The 23,745-nt window shown below is 42.4% G+C and overlaps 1 protein-coding gene and 1 long non-coding RNA gene across 9 annotated transcripts in view; one reads left to right on the forward strand and one right to left on the reverse strand.

Moving 5' to 3' along the window:
- The window catches only part of LOC122559526 (metabotropic glutamate receptor 8), a 443,931-nt gene that overhangs the window by 108,980 nt on the left and 311,206 nt on the right, over positions 1–23,745 (forward strand). The window lies entirely within an intron of this gene.
- Positions 11,783–23,745, reverse strand: part of LOC122559528 — a 118,427-nt gene continuing 106,464 nt past the window's right edge. For 2 of the 5 annotated variants that reach the window (XR_006314450.1, XR_006314453.1), the window contains one exon: positions 11,787–12,025. This is a non-coding gene — a long non-coding RNA (uncharacterized LOC122559528). Of the gene's footprint in view, positions 12,026–23,745 lie in introns of all 5 variants that reach the window. The other 3 variants (XR_006314452.1, XR_006314451.1, XR_006314449.1) reach the window with 3 other exon arrangements.

A 23,745-nucleotide genomic window follows, 5' to 3' on the forward strand; every position in this document is an offset into this window, starting at 1 on the left:
ATTTCCCAGTGCTCTTGGCCACTTTATAGGATCTTTCTTTTTCTTTAATACATTTCCTGACTTCCTTTGTCAGCCATGGCTGTCTAATCCCTCCCCGGAAAAACTGTCTTTTCTTGGGGATGAACCTCTGTACAATGTCCTCAATTATACCCACAAACTCCTGCCATTTTTGTTCTACTGTCTTCCCCGATAGGCTCTGCTTCCAGTCTATTTTCGTCAGTTCCTCTCTCACGCCCTCATAATTACCTTTATTTAACTGTAACACCATTACATCTGATTTTGCCTTCTCTCTTTCAAACTGCAGACTGAACTCTACCATATTATGATTGCTGCTTCCTAAGTGTTGAGGAGAAAGTGAGGTCTGCAGATGCTGGAGATCAGAGCTGAAAATGTGTTGCTGGAAAAGCGCAGCAGGTCAGGCAGCATCCAGGGAACAGGAGAATCGACGTTTCGGGCATAAGCCCTTCTTCAGGAAGGGCTTCCTAAGTGTTCCTTTACTTTAAGATTTTTTATAAAGTCTGGTTCATTACATTGCACTAGGTCCAGAATAGCCTGCTCCCTTGTGGGCCCCACACAGACTTCACATCATCCGACGCTATGTCATTCAGTGCCATAGATTTAATTTTGTTCTTAACTAACAAGGCAACCCCGCCCCCTTGCCCGCCTCCCTGTCTTTTTGATAAGTTGAAAATCCTTGGATGTTTAACTGCCAGTCCTGACACCCCTGCAACCACGTCTCTGTGATGCCTACCACATCATAATCATTCACGATGATCTGTGCCATTAGTTCATCTGCTTTGTTACGAATGCTACGTGCATTCAGGTAAAGTGCCTTAATGCTAACTTTCTTCTCATTAGAGATATTGGAAGTCATAAGACGTCCTAAGTTATCCTTCCTTTTTGCTGCATTCCCAGTTTGCCTCATGTTTAAATCCGCCTGCACACATGCTATCCTGCTGCTTATCTTTCCATTTAACTCCATACTCTCTGTCGCTTTCACTTTTCTTTCCCCCAACTCAGAAGTTTAAAGTCCTACTGACCACCCTATTTATCCTCTTCGCTAGAACATTGGTACCTGATCGGTTCAGGTGGAGACCATCCCAACGGTACAGATCCCCCCGGTTCCAAAACTGATGCCAATGCCCCATGAAGTGGAATCCCTCTTTCCCACACCAATCCCTTAGCCACGTGTTTACTTCCCTAATTTTCTTATCCCTATGCCAATTGGCACGTGGCTCGGGCAGTAATCCGGAGATTATGACCCTTGAGGACCTGTACTTCAATTTCCTTCTTAGTGCTTGATAATCCCCAAACAGGTCCTCTACCCTAGCTTTGTCTATGTTGTTAGTCCCAACGTGGACCACAACAACTGGATCCTCCCCCTCCCCTTCAAGCCGGTCGGAGATGTCCCGCACCCTGGCACCGGGCAAGTATTTGAAATTCCATTGCACACACTCTGCTCAGTGTGCAGTTGGGAATCTCTTTAATTTTCCTTTATCTATAAAGAAGAATGTCCTATATCTTAATAGTTAGACAATTGGTTACTAGGCAAGGTTGTTTACACTTTGTCAATTGTGCTGGCTATCATAATTCCTTTCCCATTGATGTGAATGAAAGTGCAGCAATGCAATGCAAAAATTTTGTTGCTCAACGCTTGATATTCATTGATTTGACAGTACATACCATATGTTCTACTTGACTGTTTGAGCAAGGATAATGGGTAACACTGTGATATGTGTCATTTCCCAACTGGCAGATATGTCTTGAAATAGTTTGCCTATGAAGTGCAGTCTGTGTTGGATACTATCCATTCTGGTATGCCGAATAAACTGAAAATAGCTCTCATTGTGTTGGTGATGGTTGCACTCATTCTGTGGTTAAATTGCTGAACAATGGGAAATATGAAAAAGTAATCCCTTACAAGGATGCAATGTCCCCCATGCATGGTAATTAAGTCTGTTGCTATTTTCAACTATGAAGTGGATGGAATAGTGTGTGGATTTTTGTTTTCAAAAATGGTTTATCATGATATACTAAGTTCATCTCTATATGGCCAAAGTGAACATGCTGTCAGGTTTTTCCTTCATGCTGTCAGGTCATCCTGAGTTAATGATTGTTGTGGTTCTGTTCGCCGAGCTGGAAGTTTTTGTTGCAAACGTTTCGTCCCCTGGCTAGGCGACATCATCAGTGCTTGGGAGCCTCCTGCGAAGCGCTTCTTTGATGTTTCCTCCGGTGTTTATAGTGGTCTGTCCCTGCCGCTTCCGGTTGTCAGTTTCAGCTGTCCGCTGTAGTGGTTGGTATATTGGGTCCAGGTCGATGTGTTTGTTGATGGAGTTTGTGGATGAATGCCATGCCTCTAGGAATTCCCTGGCTGTTCTCTGTCTGGCTTGCCCTATGATAGTAGTGTTGTCCCAGTCGAATTCATGTTGCTTGTTGTCTGCGTGTGTGGCTACTAAGGATAGCTGGTCGTGTCGTTTCGTGGCTCGTTGATGTTCATGTATGCGGATTGTTAGCTGTCTTCCTGTTTGTCCTATATGGTGTTTTGTGCAGTCCTTGCATGGTATTTTGTACACTACATTAGTTTTGCTCATGTTGGGTATCGGGTCCTTCGTTCTGGTGAGTTGTTGTCTGAGCGTGGCTGTTGGTTTGTGTGCCGTTATGAGTCCTAGGGGTCGCAGTAGTCTGGCTGTCAGTTCTGAGATGCTCCTGATGTATGGTAGTGTGGCTAGTCCTTTTGGTTGTGGTATGTCCTCGTTCCATGGTCTTTCTCTTAGGCATCAGTTGATGAGTTAATGATTCTTTGCAACTCTTGCTAATCTTTGGCATTGATGGTTTTCAACTGATTGTGTAACAGTTTTATCAAAGCAGTGAGTTTTGGTTGTTCAAATAAGATTGTTCAATCTCTCTGGAGTCTGGATGATGGTAATTGCCATATAGCTTTGCTGTACCATCTCATCTGAGAGCCTTTTTTTTACCATGTATAACTAAACTGTGCCCTAGTGGCCAACACTGCACCTATCCTCATCTCTAACTGACTGGATCCCATAACTGAGGATTATAGTTACCAACACCTGATCAAGAGGATTATTTGACCTTTTTCAACTGCTCTTGTTTTAGCAGAATCTCCAAATCCTATCACCCCCAACTATCTCATTGGACAAGGTAAGAAATCAGTGGGAAACAATCACTTCCAAATTTGCAAACTATCCTGACTTGGAACTATACCATCATTCCTTGATGATCATTGGAATGGCAGTAAATTCTGGCCTTACCAGTGATGCCCATATTACCAACAATGATTTAAAACACTGTTCAAGAAATTGGGAACAAATTTAGTCATTATTTATGACCAATATCCATTTAATTATTTGATTTTCAAGGCTTGCACATTACAGAAATTATTTAATTTTTAAAAAATCACATAATTATTCTAATACACACATCCTGTATTAATATGATGTTTTGTTCCTAAGCGTAACGTGTTTCAAAATATTGCGTGAAATATTACGACCAATGAGTTAAGGTATTAAATACCATTTGAATCCATTGGGATGATACCTTCTGTCCTTCATTATAAATGATCCTGCCCAAGAGGAGACCTCTTGTTTGGCTTTAGAGAGATCGCTTCATAAAGGGAAGATGCCTTGAATGTGCAGCACAAGTCAGTTCACAGAAAACCATCAAACCCCTTGAAAATCTTGACCTCGGAACTGTGCATATTGATGCATTAATTCATTCTCAGCATTGTTGTCTCTACAATATGTGGCACGGTGGCTCTGTGGTTATCACTGCTGCTGCACAGCACCAGGGTCGAAGTGACTGTGTGGAGCTTGCACATTCTCCCCATGTCTGTGTGGGTTTCCTCCAGGTGCTCCGGTTTCCTCCCACAGTCCAAAGATGTGCAGGTCAGGTGAATTGGCCATGCTAAATTGCCCATAGTGTTAGGTGCATTAGCCAGAGGGAAACGGGTCTGGGTGGGCTACTCTTCAGAGGGTCGGTGTGGACTTGTTAGGCCTGTTTCCACACTGTAGGGAATCTAATCTGAAACCTTTGAGGCAGACTTGGGAATGATAAATGGTACAACTGGACTAAAGTGATTCCTGATTTCTCAGGAACATTACAAATAAAAATAGCATCAGGCAACTTTTCAAGGAAGAATTATACATCATCTTGTAACTGATCATGCTGATCATTCTGCTGTTCTTTGAAAAATCTGTTTCTTTAGAATCACAGCTGATGGGTGTCATTGTTTTCTTTAAATTACAGTAACAATGAAGAATGACATCCTAAAGCACCTCGAAGACTGGCTGTATTTTTCAAACACCACACTCTTTGACTCTGATCTCCAGCACCTGCAATCCTCACGTTCTCCTAATTTATTTTAAAGCACAAGACAGTTTTTAAAATTGCATTTATTAAACAAACCTGTAAATATACAAATTAGGAGCCATTTGGTCCTCGTGCTTGCTCTGTCATTCAATGAGATCAAGGCTGATCTGTTTGTGTTTCAAATCTCTCATTCCAATCTATCATCAATAACCTCAATCCCCTTATCTAACAATAATCTATCTACCTTCACCTTCAAACTATTCAATGACTCCACCTCCACCACCTTCTGTGTGTTTCAAAGTCACACACCACTTTGAGAGAAAATGTTTATCTCCATCTCTATCCTAAAACAGTGACCTGTATTTTTTTAACAAATGCCCCTAGTTTTGAACTCACCCAGAAGAGGAAACATCTCTTACACACCCCTGTTTTAAAAGTGTTCAAGATCTGATTTACTTCAACTGAGTCACCACTCGCTCCTCTAAAATGGAATTGAATCAAACCCAGTCAATCCAACCTTTCCTCATAAGTCAAATCATTAACTCAGGTAGAAGTCTAGTAAACCTCCTTTGAATGATATCCAATACTTTTACATCCTTCCTTACAAAGGGTGACTAAAACTGCACAAAGTATTCAAGATATGGTCTCACCAATGCCCTGTGTAACTGAGGAGGAACATCCTGATATTATGTTCTACTCCACACATAATAAAGAAGACCATGTCATTAGCCTTCTTAATCACTTGCTGTATCTGCAAACAAGCTGTGTGTCGTGCATGTACTACAACATTGAGATTGCTCTGCACTTCAGAATTCTGCACTCATTCTCCATTTAAGTAATATGCTGCTCTTTTATACTTCCTGTCAAAATGAACAACATCTAATTTTCACACATTATAGCTCAGCTGCCAGATTTTTGCTATTCACTCACCTCGGTATATCTGACTGGATCCTCTTTATGTTCTCTTCACAACATATTTTATGATTTATATTTGTGTCAACTGCAAACTTATTTACCATGCCTTTGCCCCCCTCATCTACATCAGTGATATAAATTGCAAGAAACTGCAGGCCTAGAACAGACCCTTGTGTCTTGACTTAATGGTTATTAAATTTTATATAACCTGAAAGATAAACTTAATCAAAATCTTCAGGGTGCTGAGTGTGTAACCCAGTTGGAATCCCACTTCACTCCCAAATTGATGGGACCCTTGTACCTCTGTTACAGCCAATTTGCCTCTTTTCACTGCCTGGAAACTTCTGGTCTGACAATTCCTCTTACATTAGCCCTGCATCCTCTAATGGATTTGGACAGTTATTCTACAGTGCACAAAGCCCTCAGAAGTTGCAGGAGAAGGCTTGGAGCTGGTATATCTGCATCCAATTCTAATGATCTTTCCTAATGCAGAAGTGTATTGAAAGGTTACAGATTTGTGACCCATCGCAATTCATCCTAATTAAACTTCTGGCATTAAATTGTCTCATTTTCCGTATTTGAGACAGCATATTGGCACCAAAGGAAACAAAAGGTTCAATTCATCACAAACTAATTACGTTTCTAAGAAGTAATCATGAAGACCTCACGCAGTTATAAGTCAGAATCTCATAAGTGAGACCTGAATGTATTAATTTGGATAACAGACAGGGGTTTCATTCATTTTCTAAGTGCTGTGTCTCTTCAATGGTGTAAGAGGCCTTTATGCACACACCTTAGCTATTGGCCATGCTGGAAACAATGTTGATGAGAGCGTTAACGGAAGCAGGGTCGAAGTTACATAGAGTGGGAAGATTGTGATGTTAGTTATTATATAATACCCTTTGCTATTGGAATTACAACAATAATGAGCTCAAAGATCCAGCTTATGCTCTCAAACTTTGCAAAGTTGAACACAAGATGAACAACAGGCAAAATCACCTGTTATCTATTCAGAAAGATCTTCAATTACTTTCAGGTTAGTTGCAACTTGATTTCTGCTGTTAATTCTCTGGCTGACATTACATGCAACTTGCTGAAGCAGTGGAGGATGGAAGTGAGTGTGACCACTAACTTCCCATTTCTGCCTCATTGATCCCACAGTAAATTGTAGAATCAACCCAAAAAATCCTTCATGAACCTCATGGGTGCAACCTGATTGAGAAATTGAACTGTGGAGTGTGCATGCTGATAGACACCAGTGTGATCCAGAGGCTCTATGTCTACAATAACTGTCTACAGTTTGAGGAGCTTCAGCTGAGAGCTGTTGAGCTGGACTGTGAGCCTAGGAAACTGTGATGCATCCAGAAAAATGAACGTTCCCTGGATATTTTGTTCCAGATGTTAAGGTGCTCCACAGGCTCGGTGCTTTGAGTTTGGTCAGTGACAGGAGAGTATGACTGTGAAGTGAGGCAAATATGGTGATCCAGAACATATCATTGAAGGTGTAACATCCTTTTGCAATTGTCTTATATGGTTTGAGGTTACTGCAGGTTGGAACTGCAGCTTAGTTGAGCAAACTGACCCATAGTTCAGGGAGCTATTAGGGTGCGAGTTTTAGAAAGAATATATTTGTGGTATAGAGTCGAGAGTGTGGTGCTGGAAAAGCACAGCAGGTCAGGCAGCATCTGAGGAGTAGGAGAATCGACCTTTCGGGCAATAGCCCTTCATCAGGATTGAGGCTTGTGAGCCAAGGGGGTGGAGAGGGACGGGGTTGGGGCTGGGGAGAAGGTAGGTGAGAGTGTGACAGGTAGATGAAGGTGACGGTAATGGTTATAGGTTGGAGAGGAGGGTGGAGCGGATAGGTGGGAAGGAAGATGGACAGGTAGGACAGGTCCTGAGGGTGGTGCCGAGTTGGAAGGTTGGATCTGGGTTAAGGTGGGGTGGGGAGGGGAAATGAGGAAACTGGTGAAATCCACATTGATGCCGTGTGTTTGGAGGTTCCCAAGGCGGAAGTTGAAGCATTCTTCCTCCAGGCATCGGGTGGTTAGGGCGTAGGCAGTGGAGGAGGCCCAGGACCTGCATGTCCTTGGCAGAGTGGGAGGTGAAGTTGAAGTTTATGCCCATGGGGCAGTGTGGTTGGTTGGTGCAGGTGTCCCAGAGATACTCACTGAAGCGTTCTGCAAGTAGGCGTCATGTGTCCCCAATGTAGAGGAGACCGCATCAGTAGCAATGGATACAGTAAATGACATGTGTGGAAGTGCAGGTAAAACTCTGATGGATGTAGAAGGCTCCTTTGGGGCCTTGGACGGAGATGAGGGGGAGGGTATGGGCGCAGGTTTTACAATTCCTGCTGTGGCAGGGAAAGGTGCCAGGATGGGAGGGTGGTTGGTGGGGAGCATAGACCTAACAAGGGAGTCGTGGAGGGAATAGTCTTTACAGAAAGTGGATTGGGGTGGGGAGGGAAATATATCTCTAGTGATGGTGTCTGTTTGCAGGTTTTGGAAATGGCGGAGGATGATGCGATGTATATGGAGGTTGGTGTGGTGGAAGGTGAAGACCAGGGTGCTTCTGTCCTTGTTGCAGTTGGAGTGATGGGGTTCGAGGGCGGAGGTGCAGGAAGTGGATGAAATGCGCAGGAGGGCATCATCGACCACGTGGGAGGAGAAATTGCAGTCTTTAAAGAAGGAGGCCATCTGGTATGTTCTGTGGTGGAACTGGTCCTCCTGGTGGAGGTGGAGGAATTGGGAATAAGGGATAGTGTTTTTATAGGAGGCAGGGTGGGAGGAGGTATAGTCCAGGTAGCTTTGGGAGTTGGTGGGTTTGTCGAAGATGTCAGTGTTGTTGGAGATGGAGAGGTCCAGAAAGGGGAGGGAGGTGTCTGAGATGTCCAGGTGAACTTGAGGTCGGGGTGGAATGTGTTGGTTAAGGTGATGAACTGTTCAACCTCCTTGTGGGAACATGAGGTGGCACCAATACAGTCATCAATATAGCAGAGGAAAAGGTGGGGAATGGTGCCAGTGTAACTGTGGAAGATGGACTATTCCACGTAACCAATAAAGACACAGGCATAGCTGGGGCCCATGTGGGTGTCCATAGCTACCCCTTTTGTCTGGAGGAAGTGGGAGGACTCAAATGAGAAATTATTGAGGGTGAGGACCAGTTCAGCCAAACAAATGAGAGTGTCAGTGGAGGGATACTGGTGGGGATGAAGGGAGAGGAAGAAATGGAGGGCTTGGAGGCCCTTCTCATGGCAGATAGAGGTGTATAGGAACTGGATGTCCATGGTGAAGATGAGATGTTGGGGGCCAGGGAAATGAAAAGCTTGGAGGAGGTGGAGGCCGTGGGTGGTGTCCTAAATATATATGGGGAAATCCTGCACTAAGGGAGGGGCTTTTGCCCGAAACGTCGATTTTGCCTGTCCTCGGATGCTGCCTGAATTGCTGTGCTCTTCCAGCACCACTGATCCAGAATCTGGTTTCCAGCATCTGCAGTCATTGTTTTTACCTAAGGGAGAATAGGACAGTGTCAAGGTATGTGGAGATGAGTTCGGTAACTTAATGTCGGGGCGGAATGTGTTGGTGAACTGTTCTACCTCCTTGTGGGAACATGAGGTGACACTGATACAGTCATCAATGTAGCAGGGGAAAAGGTGGGAAGTGGTGCCGGTGTAACTGCAAAAGATGGACTGTTCCACGTAATCAACAAAGACACAGGCATAGCTGGGGCCCATGCGGGTTCCCATGGCTACCTTATTTGCATACTGGGGAGACAGAACGCCTACTTGCAGAACACTTCAGAGAACATCTCTGGGACACCCGCACCAATCAACCCCATCGCTCTGTGGCCGAACACTTCAACTTCCTCTCCCACTCTGCCAAGGACATGTAGGTCCTGGGCCTCCTCCATCACCATACCTAAACCACCCAATGCCTGGAGGAAGAATGTCTCATCTTCTGCCTCGGGATCCTCCAACTACACAGGATCAATGTGGATTTCACCAGTTTTCTCATTTCCCCTCCCCCTACCTTAACCCAGATCCAACCTTCCAACTCGGCACCAACTTCATGATCTGTCGTACCTGACCATCTTCTTTCCCACCTATCGGCTCCACCCTCCTCTCTGACCTATCACCATTAACTCCACCTCCATCTAATTATTGCACTCTCAGCTACCTTCCCCCCAGCCCCACCCCACTTCCCATTTATCTCTCCACCTGCTTGGCTCACAGCCTCATTCCTGATGAAGGGCTTTTGCCTGAAATGTGATTCTCCTGCTCCTCGAATGCTGTGCTTTTCCAGAGCCACACTCTTGACTCTGATCTCCAGCACCTGCAGTCCTCACTTTCTCCATAGTTGTGGTATTAGTATTATTAGATGAATGGATATCGTTCACTGAAGATGATAGTGAGAGTTCCAAAGACTGGAGATGAACTTGGGAGTGGGTGGATATGGATTTCGTTCTCATGATCTATGTGGGTACTAGTGACATAGGAATGACTAAGACAGAGGTCATCCTGGTGGATATGGAGGCTATAGTCAGAAGGAGAAACACTAAAATAATAATCTCTGGATTACAACTGGAGTCATGAGTAAATTTTTAAAAACTCCACCAGGGCTCTGTTCAAGTCTTTTGTTTTGGAGAGAAAGCAGCTGGTATAGCCTTACAGTTCTGATATTTTAATCATAAAGGTTTTATGCACACACTCCAAGCTGCTCATACTCTTTCTGTAACATGGAGACCAATTCAAACTCAAATTGTCTATTCTCTTAGTATTGTTTCTTCCCCAAGCTCATAAACTCTCCAGCATTTGTGCCAGTTGGAATATGCAAGAGATCATTTATTATCTTTGAGCTTCAGGCTGACTGGCAGCCAAATACAGTCCTGAACTTAACCGTTCCCAAAAAGGGATCAGTGATTGGAAGCAGGACTAATGACCAATTCTGTTTTTTTTTTAGATCTCTATTTTATAATCAACCTGTAGAGACATAAACACACCTCTGGAGTAAGTGGGATTTGAACCCAGGTCTCCTACCTCAGTGGTAAGAGTACTGACACTGTACCACAAGAGACCTCCAGTTTTTGTTTGACCTAGCCCAGTCTAAATGCAACAAACCTGGGATTAGTTACCACAGCACAGACCAACAAATAAACCTCATGTTTTATTATTCAGCTGCTGACTGGACAAACTCATTAAGCCATTGAGGAAAGACCAAATAAGACCATAAGAAATAGGAGTAGAAGTAAGGCCATTCAGCCTATCAAATCCACTCTGCCGTTAAATCATGGCTGATGGGCATTTCAATGCTACTTACCTGCACTCTCCCCATCCCTTAATTCCTTGTGAGATTAAGAATTTATCAATTTCTGCCTTGAAGACATTTAATGTCCCGGCCTCCACTGCGCTCCGTGACAATGAATTCCACAGGCCCACCTGGCTGAAGAAATGTCTCCTTATTTCCATTCTAAATTGACCCCTCTAATTCTAAGGCTGTGCCCACGAGTCCTAGTATCCCTGCCTGACGGAAATAATTTCCCAGTGCCCACCCTTTCTAAGCCGTGCATTATCTTGTAAGTTTCTATTAGATCTCCCCTCAACCTTATAAACTCTAATGAATACAATCCCAGGATCCTCAGCCGTTCATCCTATGTTAGGCTGATCATTCCAGGGATCATCTATGTGAATCTCCACAGGACAAGCTCCAGTGCCAGTATGTCCTTCCTGAGGTGTGGGGCCCAAAACTGGACACAATAGTTTAAATGGGGCCTAATCAGAGCTTTATAAAGTCTCAGTAGCACATCACTGTTTATCACTTTGTGCAGAGATCATTCAGTGCTTTCCATATCAGCTAAATAACCCCAGACTGGTGGAATAATAACTGGCTATATTTCAATAGCAAGAATTTTGATTTCTATTCCAACTTTTTGACCACAGAATATACTCAAGTGCCTTGCAGACAAATAAATAATTTGTGAAAGGCTAGTACTGCTGTCATGTAGGAAATGCAACACCCATTTCATGCACAAGAACATCATATCAACAGCAACACAGTAATGTCTAGATAATTATTTCTTTCATATTTCATGAAGATTGCATATTGGTCAGAAAATTGAAAGGAACTCCCTTGCTCTTCTTCCAATAATGGCTAGAGATCTTTTATTTGCATTAATGAGTACATATATCAGTTTCTAAGACTTTGATTTTGTATCCATTGCACCATGAAATGACCCAGATATGCCTGGAAAACTGACGTGTCTAATCCACTCGTTTGAACCTACCACTTTGACCAAGTTTAGATCAACTGCTCTAACATTGTCTTAAATGGCTTGATGTCAACATTTTGCTTTATAATTTTTTTTTGTGCTTTGCAATTGGATGACAAAACCTCTGTAGAAATGCAATTTGTTCCTGTTGGAGCTGATTGGCCAATGTAGGTGTGACAATGTTGGACGTATGCACAGGGCTGATACAACTGACTTAGCAGTGTTGACTGTTGGTTACTTTGCCATTCCTTACTGTATACAGTACCAATTAAATGGCCTCTGAAGAACTATCTGGGATTACAACACGTACCAGCTTTAATTATCACATCTTTATTGGGCTGATGTATTCAATGTAGGTGGGTACAGTCTCTTTAGGCACTGGTTCTCCACCTTCAAATACTGTGAAAATGAGTGCTTAAATATTTTGAGAGCAGTGTCATCTACCTGGGGTCTTCGACTGATTTTCCTTGCAGCAGGTTCCCATCTTGGCAAATATCTATGGGACAATCCATTGGTGGCCCTGTGGAAGTAAAGGGGAGAGAAACAGAAACTGAACATTCACCTCAGGGGCTGAGATAGCCTGAACTGCCATAGAAAAGGTACATTTGAAACACTTTGCAGACGAAACCTGCAAAATTCTGGCCATGTCTGCTGTTTTAGCTGAACCCCCAAGTCACACTAACCCCCATTCTCTGGTTTACCCTTAATACTCTGAAATAATCTCACATCACTCTTACGTTAGTTACATTTAATGAAGCTCCTATTACAGATGGGTGTATCTGCTCACCTGGAAAAGACCTGCTGTCATGTACATGAGATGCAAGGAGCTGAGAAATCTTGTGAAATACTTTCTGACACTTTTACCTACCCCAGTCTATGCACACCAGTTTTTGATCATAAAAGGGTAGAGGCTTAGACTCTGACCATCGTAACACTTTTAAACTTGGTTTGATAAGGTACTAGATTTATAATGTGCAGGGAGTTGTGCCTACACAGTAACAGAGAAACTTTCCAACTGTAGGTAGCTGTATAATTTCAGATTCTAGCTCTACCAGATTGGTAAATGGTGTGTGGTTGTGTTCTCTTACACCATCTGAGATAGATTCACTGCCACCAACCCTTCTTACTGGTACTTTTTAGATTAGATTACTTACAGTGTGAAAACAGGCCCTTCGGCCCAACAAGTTCACACCGACCTGCCGAAGCATAACCCACCCAGACCCATTCTCCTGCATTTACCCCTTCACCTAACACTAAGGGCAATTTAGCATGGCCAATTCACCTGACCCGCACATTTTTGGATTGTGGGAGGAAACTGGAACACCCGGAGGAAACCCACGCAGACACGGGGAGAATGTGCAAACTCCACACAGAGAGTCGCCTAAGGTGGGAATTGAACCTGGGTCACTGGCGCTGTGAAGAAGCGGTGCTAACCGCTGTGCCACCGTGCCGCCCAAGTTACTGTCTAAGTTACTGACACCAAATGGGAAGAGTCTTTGGCAATAGATAGTCGTGACAAACAGTAACGTTTTATTACATATTACTTAACACTTTGTTACACTACATCTGATTTAGTGTCATTCTCCTTCCTTTTTCCCATTCCCTTGCACATTTTTATATTTAAATACTTATCTAGCATCCTCTTGAATGCCTTAATTGAACCTGCCTCCATCACACCTTCAAGCAGCACATTCCACACCCAATTCACTGGTTGTGTGAAAATGTTTTTCACACATCAGATGCTTCTTTTCAAATCACATTGGATCTGTGCCCTCTCATTCTTGATCCTACTAATCATTCCAGCGCCTTCGTAATTCTGAAAGTTTATAAGCTGCCTTCTCTCCCAGGAAAACAGCCCAAACCTCTCCAATCTGTCCTTATAAATAAACTTTTCATCCCGGAGCCATTCTTGTAAATCTCTTTTACATAGTCTCCAATGCATTCACATCTTTCTTATAATGTGGCACACAGAACTGTATACAACACTCTGGTCTGATCAGTATCTTACACAAGTTTAGCATTTACTCTTTGCTCCTGTACTCCCATGCTCCTATTAATAAAGTCTGGGATCCTGCATGCTTTAATGACTATTCTCGCTAGCTGTCTATTTATCTTCAATGATTTGTGCACATCAACCTCCAGTCCTTACATTCCCACATTCTCCCTCCCTCATCCACCCACTTTTTCCATGTATTTTACCCTCCCCACTTTCCAGGCCCTGTCATTACAGGGGCTACTTTCAGCACAGCACACATTTTCACCCATTTGTGATTCCATTATCAGCTTTTCCTTCTCCCGAGTTCACCATTATCCATCCCTTTGTCTGCCTGACTGTCTTCCTCGCTCTGTCTGGGCTATTGCTTAATCCCTCACCCTCCACATCACCCCACCACCACCCCTGCCTTCATCATAAATACCACTGTTTCCTGACTGATAAAAGTAGATTAGATTAGATTACTTACAGTGTGGAAACAGGCCCTTCGGCCCAACAAGTCCACACCGACCCGCCAAAGCGTAACCCACCCATACCGCTACATTTACCCCTTTACCTCACACTACGGGCAATTTAGCATGGCCAATTCACCTGACTTGCACATCTTTGGACTGTGGGAGGAAACCGGAGCACCCGGAGGAAACCCACGCAGACACAGGGAGAACGTGCAAACTCCACACAGTCAGTCGCCTGAGTTGGGAATTGAACCCGGGTCTCTGGCGCTGCGAGGCAGCAGTGCTAACCACTGTGCTACCGTGCCGCCCATAGTTTTGAAGAAGGGTCACTGGACCCAAAACCATAACTCTGCTTTCTCTCTGTAGAGTTTAGATCAGAGTGGTGCTGGAAAAGCACAGCAGGAAAGGGCTGATGAAGGACTTTTGCACGAAACATTGATTTTCCTGTTCCTCGGATGCTGCCTGACCTGCTGTGCTTTTCAAGCACCACTCTGATCTAAACTCTGGTTTCCAACATCTGCAGTCCTCACTTTTGCCTAGTTGATTTCTCTCTGCGGAGGCTGCCAGACCTGCATGATAAAAGATTTAAGTTTTAAGGAATATCTTAAAGGAGGAATGGGAGGAAGAAGGATGGAAAGCCGTTGGGTGGGGAGATCTGACAATAGGGCAACTAAATAGCCTCTAATCAGGAAAGTTCAAGAGACCAGAATTAGTGGAGGGTTGCAGGATGGGTGGTGATTACTGATATGGAGTGGGGTAACCCCATGGAGGGATTTGAAAATGACTGTGAGTCTTTTTAAATCAAAGTCATGCTTAGCTGGGAGCTAGTGTCTCTCTGTGGGCATAGGAGTAAAGGATAAACAAAAGGGTTAGGGTTTAAGATTATGGAAGATAGAACCCGAGAGGCTGGCTCAGACTACCTTAGAGGGGCTGAGTAAAAACAATGACTGCAGATGCTGGAAACCAGAGTATAGATGAGAGTGGTGCTGGAAAAGCACAGCAGTTCAGGCAGCATCCTAGGAGCAGTAAAATCGACGTTTCGGGCAAAAGCCCTTCATCAGGAATACAGGCAGAAAGCCTGAAGGATTAGAGGGCTGAGTTTGGAGGTAACAAAACCCAGGGTGAGGGTTTCAGAAGCTGTTTATAAATGTAGGCAGGAAAGGAGAAATAGGATGTGAAGTTGTAATGAAGGTCTTAATGACAGTGCGGGACAAGTACTAAATCAAAGTCAGTTTTGGTCTGATTCTGACCATTACCAGGATGGGAGATGGAGTCTATGGCAAGTGAATTGAATTTATGGTGGGGTCCAAACTCAATATCTTCAGTATCAACAGTATTTAATTGGATGAATTTTCTGCTAATCTATTTCAGTATATCAGGCAAACTGATAGTAGTAACAGGAGCAGTGGAATGGTCAGAGACTGGTGCTGAGGTAGCTGATGTAATGGGGAAACCGATGATATTGCTGAGCAATAGCTAGCAGATGTAAGAATGATCCCAAGGATCCTTGGATAACATCTGACATAAGTTTGGGAAGAGGAGGAGAAACCATTGCAGCAACTCTCTGGCTATGACGAGCTAGATTGGAGTGGTACCTATTGTGGTGAAGAGGCTAAAGAGGATGGTGTGTCAAAAGCCGCAGATAGTTTAAAATGGACAATAAAGGAAAGTTCACCTTTGTCACAGTCACATTGGGTGAGATTTTGGTAAACATAATTTCAATTTTGAGTCAGAACGGTACCTGAGAGGTGAATTCAAATGTTGTGTTCTTGTTATGATGGGAGGAAGCTGGGTAGGAATTTTGGACATGAGTATTACTCCTATGGGATTATGGAGAGGTAAGAAAGGTTGGAGATGGGATGCTAATTTGCAAGGATTGATGGGTCAAAAGTTGTTATTCTTTAGGAGAAAAGTGATGATGGAAGATCCAAGGGATAGCACAAAAGTTGAGGAGACAGAACCATTAATGATGTCAGCTAATACCGGAGTCAGAAGGGAAAGACGTTCAATGGGGGATAGGTTTTAGAATGCAGGTGGTACGGTGATAGGGACAAGCTGAGTTTGGGAGAGCATGAGAGGTGATAGGAGAACAACTAAAGAAAGATACAATTATAGACCTAGAGCAGAGGGAGACTAGGGATGGGAAGGGACTGTTTAAATACTCTTGCTTTTGTTGCCAAGGAAATCCATAGACCCCTAGAATTTGTTAAGGTGAATGGGGAGAAGACGGGAAGAAATGTTTAAGAAAGGATGATTTGCAAGCGGGAAAAGCAATGAGATTCCATTCTCAGGAATAATCAGATCAAGACAACGTAGCCTTCGTAACTGGCATCATTGCAGCTCTAATACAACGCAGTACTAGAAAAAAGCAGAGACAGCATTTCTGAAATTATCAACAAATTAGGAATCCATTTAACTGTCAGTTTACCTGGGAACAGTAGCTTACGCATTCCAAGGTAACTGCAGATAGGAAACAGTTACTGGAGCTGAGAGCAAGATCTCTTGTTGCCTAATACAGTATGTTTCAGCCAGGTCTGAGTGACTGGCAGAACAAAGTAAAATGCTCAAAGGAGGAAAAGGTGCCAGAAGAGAAAGGACTATGGTGTGATTTGGTTCTAAGAACACACATAAAGGACACAATACAGTTGCATCTTTAAAGGCTAAACTCTGCTGCCATTTGGATTTTGAAGAGGTCTTTGAAATTATTATTCCCTTTGTGTTGTCTGTTGTTCCTGAATCAGTAACTGAATTAATATCCAGCTGAGGCGAGTGTAGAGATTTCCCTATTTACATTGTCCTGACCACAAGGGAATCTTCTGCTATGTCTTCTGTTCTGGCAGTACTGAGCACAGACATACTTTCCAGAGTTAATTTAATTTTAATATAACTGTATTGTAATATCAGCTGGATGGACACCTGAGTTTAGATATTCTGATATAGGAATGATTTGGAGGAGCCGGTGTTGTGCTGGAGTGGACAAAGTTAAAAGTCACACAATACCAGGTTATAGTCCAACAGGTTTATTTGGAAGCACTAGCTTTCAAAGTGCTGCTTCTTCATTAGGTGGTATAGGGAGCTTCATCAGGTGGTATAGATTATTCTTCCAATGTCAACTGAGATAGGAAGCACAATTTACAATTTTATAAACTGACAGTTAAATAGACTTCTAACTTGTGGATAATTTTAGAAATGCTATCTCTTTGCCTTTTTGTAGTACTATGTTGTATTAGAGATGCAATCTTGGCAGTTGCTGAAAGCTACATTGTCTTTATCTGATTCTTCCTGAGAATAGAATCTAGTCCCATTAGTATAACTCAGCAATTGCAGTTTTTTTAAATTAGTCACAATCCACATTGACCATACTTTACATGTAACTTCAGGAGATGGACAAAACCAAAGTGGTTATGGCTCAAATGATGGATGAAGGCAGTCAAGGGTGATTCTTCTTAATCTTCAACTGGCTATCAACAGAGTGAACACAGCTATGGAAGTGGAAGCTCTGACAATACTTAAGGACAGCAATTGTTGTATGGCAAATGTAGGAGGTGATGGACTTTCAGGGGAATGCAGCACGAACAGCTAAGTTTCTGGTTTTGAAACTGGCTCTAATATAAAGAGGGGTATATCAGGTTCCAAGCAATCAATAGTGATAGGGGACTGTCTAGTCAGAGTCATAGACATATGTTTCTGGGGCCAGCAGTGAAAAATCAGAATGGTGTGTTGCCCCCCTGGTGCCAGGATCAGGGATATCTCAGAGTGAGTGCAAAACATTCTCAAAGGGGAGAGGGACCAGCAGGAGGTCATTGTACACATTGGAACTAATGACATAGGAAAGGAAAAGGATGGGATTCTGAAGGGAGAATACAGAAAGTTAGGCAGGAATTTAAAGGAGGTCTTTGAGGGTAGTAATATCTGGATTACTCCCAGTGCTACAAGATAGTGAGAGTAGGAATAAGAGGATAGAGTAGATGAATGTGTGGCTGAGGAGCTGGTGCACGGGAGAAGGGTACACATTTTTCGATCATTGGAATCTCTTCTGGGATAGAAGTGACCTGTACCAGAAGGATGGATTGCACCTGAATTGGAATGGGACTACCGGCAGGGAGATTTGCTAGAGCTGCTGGAGAGGATTTAAACTAGTAAAGGTGAGGTGGTAGGTGGGACTCAGGGAAATAGTGGGGAAACAGATCAATCTGAGATTGGTACAGTTGGGAAAAGGAGCGAGTCAAACAGTCAGAGCAGGAAGGAACAGGGCAGAGAACAAAATAGGACTGATAAATTAAACTGCATTTGCTTCAATGCAACAGGCCTAACAGAGGAGACAGAAGAACTCAGGGCATGGTGAGGAACATGGGACTGGGATATCACAGCAATTACAGGAACGTGGCTCTGGGATGGACAGGACTGGCAGCTCAATGTTTCAGGATACAAATGCTGCAGGAAGGAGAGAATGGGGGCCAAGATAGGAGTGGGAATGGCGTTTTTGATAAGGGATAGCATTACAGCTGTACTGAGGGAGGATATTCCCAGAAATATATCCAGGGAAGTTATTTGGATTGAACTGAGAAATAAGAAAGGGATGATCACTTTATTGGGATGGTATTATAGACCCCCTAATAGTCAGCATGAAATTGAGAAACAAATTTGTAAGGAGAGATCAGTTAATAGTAAGAATAATTGGGTTATGGCAGGGGATTTTAACTTTCCAAACAGAGACTGGGATTGCCATAATGTTAAGGGTTTAATGGAAAGGAACTTGATAAGCGTGTGTCAGAGAGTTTTCTTATTCAATATGAGAATGAAACTATGAGAGAAGGTGCAAAACTGGACCCACTCTTGGGAAATAAGGCAGGGCAGGTGACTGAGGTGTCATTGGGGGAGCACTTTGGGAAAAATGATCATAATTCTATTAGTTTTAAAATAGTGATGGAAAAGGATAGACCAGATCTAAAAGTTGAAGTTCTAAATTGGATGAAGGCTAATTTTGATGGAATTAGGTAAGAACTTTCAAAAGCTGATTGGGGGCAGATGTTCGCAGGTAAAGGAATGCTTGGAAAATGGGAAGCCTTCAGAATTGAGATAACGAGAGTCCAGAGACAATATATTCCTGTTAGGGTGAAAGGAAAGGCTAGTAGGTGTAGGGAAATGCCGGATGACTTGAGAAATTGAGGTTTTGATTAAGAAAAAGAAGTAAGCATATGTCAGGTATAGACAGCAGAGATTGAGGCAAATCCTTAAAAGAGTATAAAGGCAGTAGGAGTATACTTAAGAGGGAAGTCAGGAGGGCAAAAAGAGGACATGAGATAGCTTTGGCAAATAGCATTAAGGAGAATCCAAAGGGATTTCATAAATATGTTAAGGACAAAAGGGTAACGAGGAAGAGAATAGGGCCCCTCAAAGATCAGCATGGCAGCCTTTGTGTGGAGCTGCAGGAGATGGGGGAGATATGAAATGAGCATTTTGCATCAGTAGTCACTGTGGAAAAGGACATGGAAGATATCGAATGTAGGGAAATAGATGGTGACATCTTGAAAAATATCCATATTACAGAGGAGGAGGTGCTGGATGTCTTGAAATGCATAAAAGTAGATAAATCCCTGGGACCTGATCAGGTGTACTCTAGAACTCTGTGAGAAGCTAGGGAAGTGATTGCTGGGTCCCTTACTGAGATATTTGTATCATTGATAGTCACAGGTGAGGTGCTGGAAGACTGAAGGTTGGCTAACGTGGTGTCACTATTTAAAAAAAAGTGGTGAGGAAAAGCCTGGCAACTATAGACCAGTGAGTCTGGCATCGGTGGTGGGCAAGTTTTGGAGGGAATCCTGAGGGTCAGGATTTACACATGTTTGGAAAGGCAAGGACTCATTAGGGATAGTCAACATGGCTTTGTGTTTGGGAAATCATGTTTCATGAACTTGATTGAGTTTTTTGAGGAAGTAACAAAGAGGATTAATGAGGACAGAGCAGTAAACGTGATCTACATGGACTTCAGAAAGGCATTTGACAAGGTTCCTCATGGCTAGTTAGCAAGATTTGATCTTATGGAATACAAGGAGAACTAGCCATTTGGATACAGAATTGACTCGAAGGTAGAAGATGGAGGGTAATGGTGGAGGATTGCTTTTCAGACTGGAGGCCTGTGACCAGGGGTGTGCCTGAAAGATCAGTGCTGGGTCCACTGCTTTTTGTCATTTATATAAATGATTTGGATGTGAACATAAGAGGTATATTTAGTAAGTTTGCAGGCAACATCAAAATTGGAGGTGTAATGGACAGCAAAGAAGGTTACCTCAGAGTACAATGGGATCTTGATCAGATGGGCCAATGAGCTGACGAGTGGCAGATAGCATTTAATTTAGATAAATGCGAGGTGCTGCATTTTGGAAAAGCAAAAAGAGCGAGACTTGTACACTTTAAGTCCTCGGGAGTGTTGCTGAACAAAGAGACCTTGAAATGCAGGTTCATAGTTCTTTGAAAGTCTTAGGTAGATAGCATAGTGAAGAAGGCATTTGGTATGCTTTCCTTTATTGGTCAGAGCATTGAGTATAGGAATTGGGAGGATATGTTGCGGCTGTACAGGACATTGGTTTGGCCATGTTTGGAATATTGTGTGCAATTCTGGTCTCCTTCCTATCGGAAGGATGTTGTGAAACCTGAAAGGGTTCAGAAAAGATTTACAAGGATGTTGTCAGGGTTGGAATATTTGAGCTACAGGGAGAGGCTGAACAGGCTGGGGCTGTTTTCCCTGGAACATCGGAGGCTGAGGGGTGACCTTATAGCGGTTTATAAAATCATGAGGGACATGGATAGGATAAATAGACATGGTCTTTTCGCTGGGGTGGGGGAGTCCAGAACTAGAGGGTATTGGTTTAGGGGGAGAGGGGAAAGATATAAAAGGGACCTAAGGGGCAAAGTTTTCATACAGAGGGTGCTTTGTGTATGGAATGAGCTGCCAGAGGAAGTGGTGGAGACTGGTACAATTACACCAATTAAAAGGCATCTGTATGGAAAGGGTTTAGAGGATTATGGGCCAAGTGCAGGCACATGGGACTTGATTAGGTTGGGCTGTCTGGTCAGCATGGACAAGTTGGACCGAAGGGTCTGTTTCCATCCTGTACATCTCTGTGACTCTATGACAATCAGGGACAGCATTCAGATTCACTTGGCAGTTATGGCTCAAAGGCTGAGACACCATATAATGCCCAGCAAAAGGAATACACCCAACCCAATTGAATCAACCCAATCTGTTTATATCCAGACTATAGCTAAGCACTAATGGTTCAGTTTGATACTTTGTGAGAAGCGGTTTGAAGACCACAAGAGGTTTGACTGCCATTTTCTTCTGCTTGGATTATACAGGTATTAAGTAGTATTGACTGCTTGGATTATACACTCTTTGGTGTGGTATCATTGTATCACATCAAACTGAGTTCAGACAAATCTCATTTTTCCTATGAAAACATTAATTCTTATATCTGAATACATTAAATTTTACTTTAAGTTGCTAATAATAAGACTAACTTAGATCAAATGCTGACACCATCCATCTGTTAAATGTTATTTCTAATAGTTTTATTCAAGTATGCTTTCAAATCATAAAAGTCTTTGATGGAATTAGTTTGGAAGAACTGTTTCTACTTCTGAATTGTTGGCTAACTAGAGGATAAAGGTGCAAGATAATTGGAAAAAGCACCAGAGGGAAAGTGAGAATTTGTTTCTATGCTATGAGTTATGCGGCAGAGCAGTTGTGATCCAGAATGCACTACCTGAAAGAATGGTGAAAATAGAACAACAGGCAATTTTTTAAAAGGGACTTGAACGTATATTTGAAATGAAAATGTTGCTCAGCTATATGATGGGACCAACTGGAGAACTCTTTCTAAGAGCTGATGTATGCACCCTGGGCTTTAGAGCTGTATGATATTGTGTCATACTGTAAAGGCTTAAGGGATCTGTGGCATAGTGGCAATGTCACTAGGCTAGCAGTCAGTGTGTTCTAGAGTATGTAGGTTTGAATCCTACTGTGGCAAATGGTGAAATTTGAACTCAATAAAATGACAACCATGTCAAGTCCCTGAGCCCATCTAGATACTAGAATTTCTACTGAACATTGTTAGAAACATCCATTCTTTAACTTAAATGGGAGAAAACATTGACTTTGTGTCTATTAGTTTGATAACTATGTTTACACAATGGTTTTGCTACTATACTCTACTTAAGTGATTCCTTTTTCAGTAACATGAATAAGCACATAACCCAGATAAGTTTGTACATCTGTGATACTCTATCTATGAAAATAGTGTTGATAATAGCCTTCAAGACATCTATCTTACAATAGTAAAGTGCATTACAGTGGCAGTAAGTGGGCACTACATACTATGGTGAAAGCTATTTAGTGGCAATAAATGCATATTCAATACTGTCAAGGTGACAGCAGCATGTCAGTTATGAAAAGTCTTTTTCATAAGTTATTCAACAATGTGACTGAGTTCAGAAGTGAAGTTACAATTATAACCAAGATTAAAATGCTACCAACAAAACTAGAGGCTACAAACTTGTACTGAAACATGGCCAACACTTAATCTCTGTCTCTTTTTAAGAACAATCAAATGAGACAGCTGACCCAACTTGTTAAAAAAACAGCAGCTAAAGTAAACTGTGTACAGCTTCAATATGGGAAAATGTTTCTGAACAAAGTAGAGTTAAAAACGCTAAAAAGATGATGTATACTAAAACGAGTTATTGCACATATCTAGACATTGTCAATTCTGTATAATTTTCTGAAGCTCAAAAGCAACAACATAAAAAAAATCAACATCAGCCTGGGGTTTGAACAATCTAACAGATTCCTAAGCTAATACATTCATTCTATTTATTCAGAGAAAAACTAGCACTCTTCAAAAATATAATCTTTAAAGTAAACAAGTTAGAAGTTCTCAAGCACAGTGTCAAGACATACAAGTCACATGGGTGCAGAAACACTCCATGAGATTGGCTTGTTAATCTACATATTAGTCTGATATTAATAACAACATTGATCAACTAATCATGTAATCCAAAATATGTCAGTTCCAATTACCTTAACACTCAAAAAAACCTCACCTTCCATATGAGATTGCTTCTGAGCTATGGTACCAGACTTGTGACCAGTAACTTTCATGTCAAAGTACATATTTACAATCTGGTGAGTGTCTATTCCCTCTTGTGAGACAAATTAAGGACATTAATGCAACAGATTTGACACAATGTCCACCATATTCTGGATGTTCAGTGCTAAAATAAATCAAAGGACTACTGATGCTGGAAATCTGAAACAAAAATAGATTTAAAATGTTAACTCTGCTCTCTTCCTACTGGTGACTTCAGATCTGCTAAGTTTCTCCAGTGTTTTCTGTTTTTGATTCTGGGTGTTCAGTGTTTTTCAACAAATTGTCCCATGCAATGGTCTGCAGTACACTCATGCACTCATCAAAAACATGCGTAGGAACTATTACTAAAATCAACCATCCATCACACATTGTGTCAGCTTGGATGCTGAAGCTATCATGCAAGACAGCAAACTTACAGCTTTGACAAATGGTACACATCCATGCCTTGATGACAAACAGCATACTGCAGACTGAAGTTAAATAGTCAAGTTATTATAACTGTGTGGGGACTAGACTGGTCATGCCATACGTCTACAAAGGTGCGATCTGATTGAATAGAGCCAATATATCAGTATGGCTTATTGCATGTTTATCTGAAACTGTGCTGTCATTCTTTAAAGGGGACAGGGCTAAGTTGTAAAAT

Source organism: Chiloscyllium plagiosum, chromosome 19 (assembly GCF_004010195.1).
Source record: "Chiloscyllium plagiosum isolate BGI_BamShark_2017 chromosome 19, ASM401019v2, whole genome shotgun sequence".
NCBI classification, from domain to species: Eukaryota; Metazoa; Chordata; class Chondrichthyes; order Orectolobiformes; family Hemiscylliidae; genus Chiloscyllium; species Chiloscyllium plagiosum.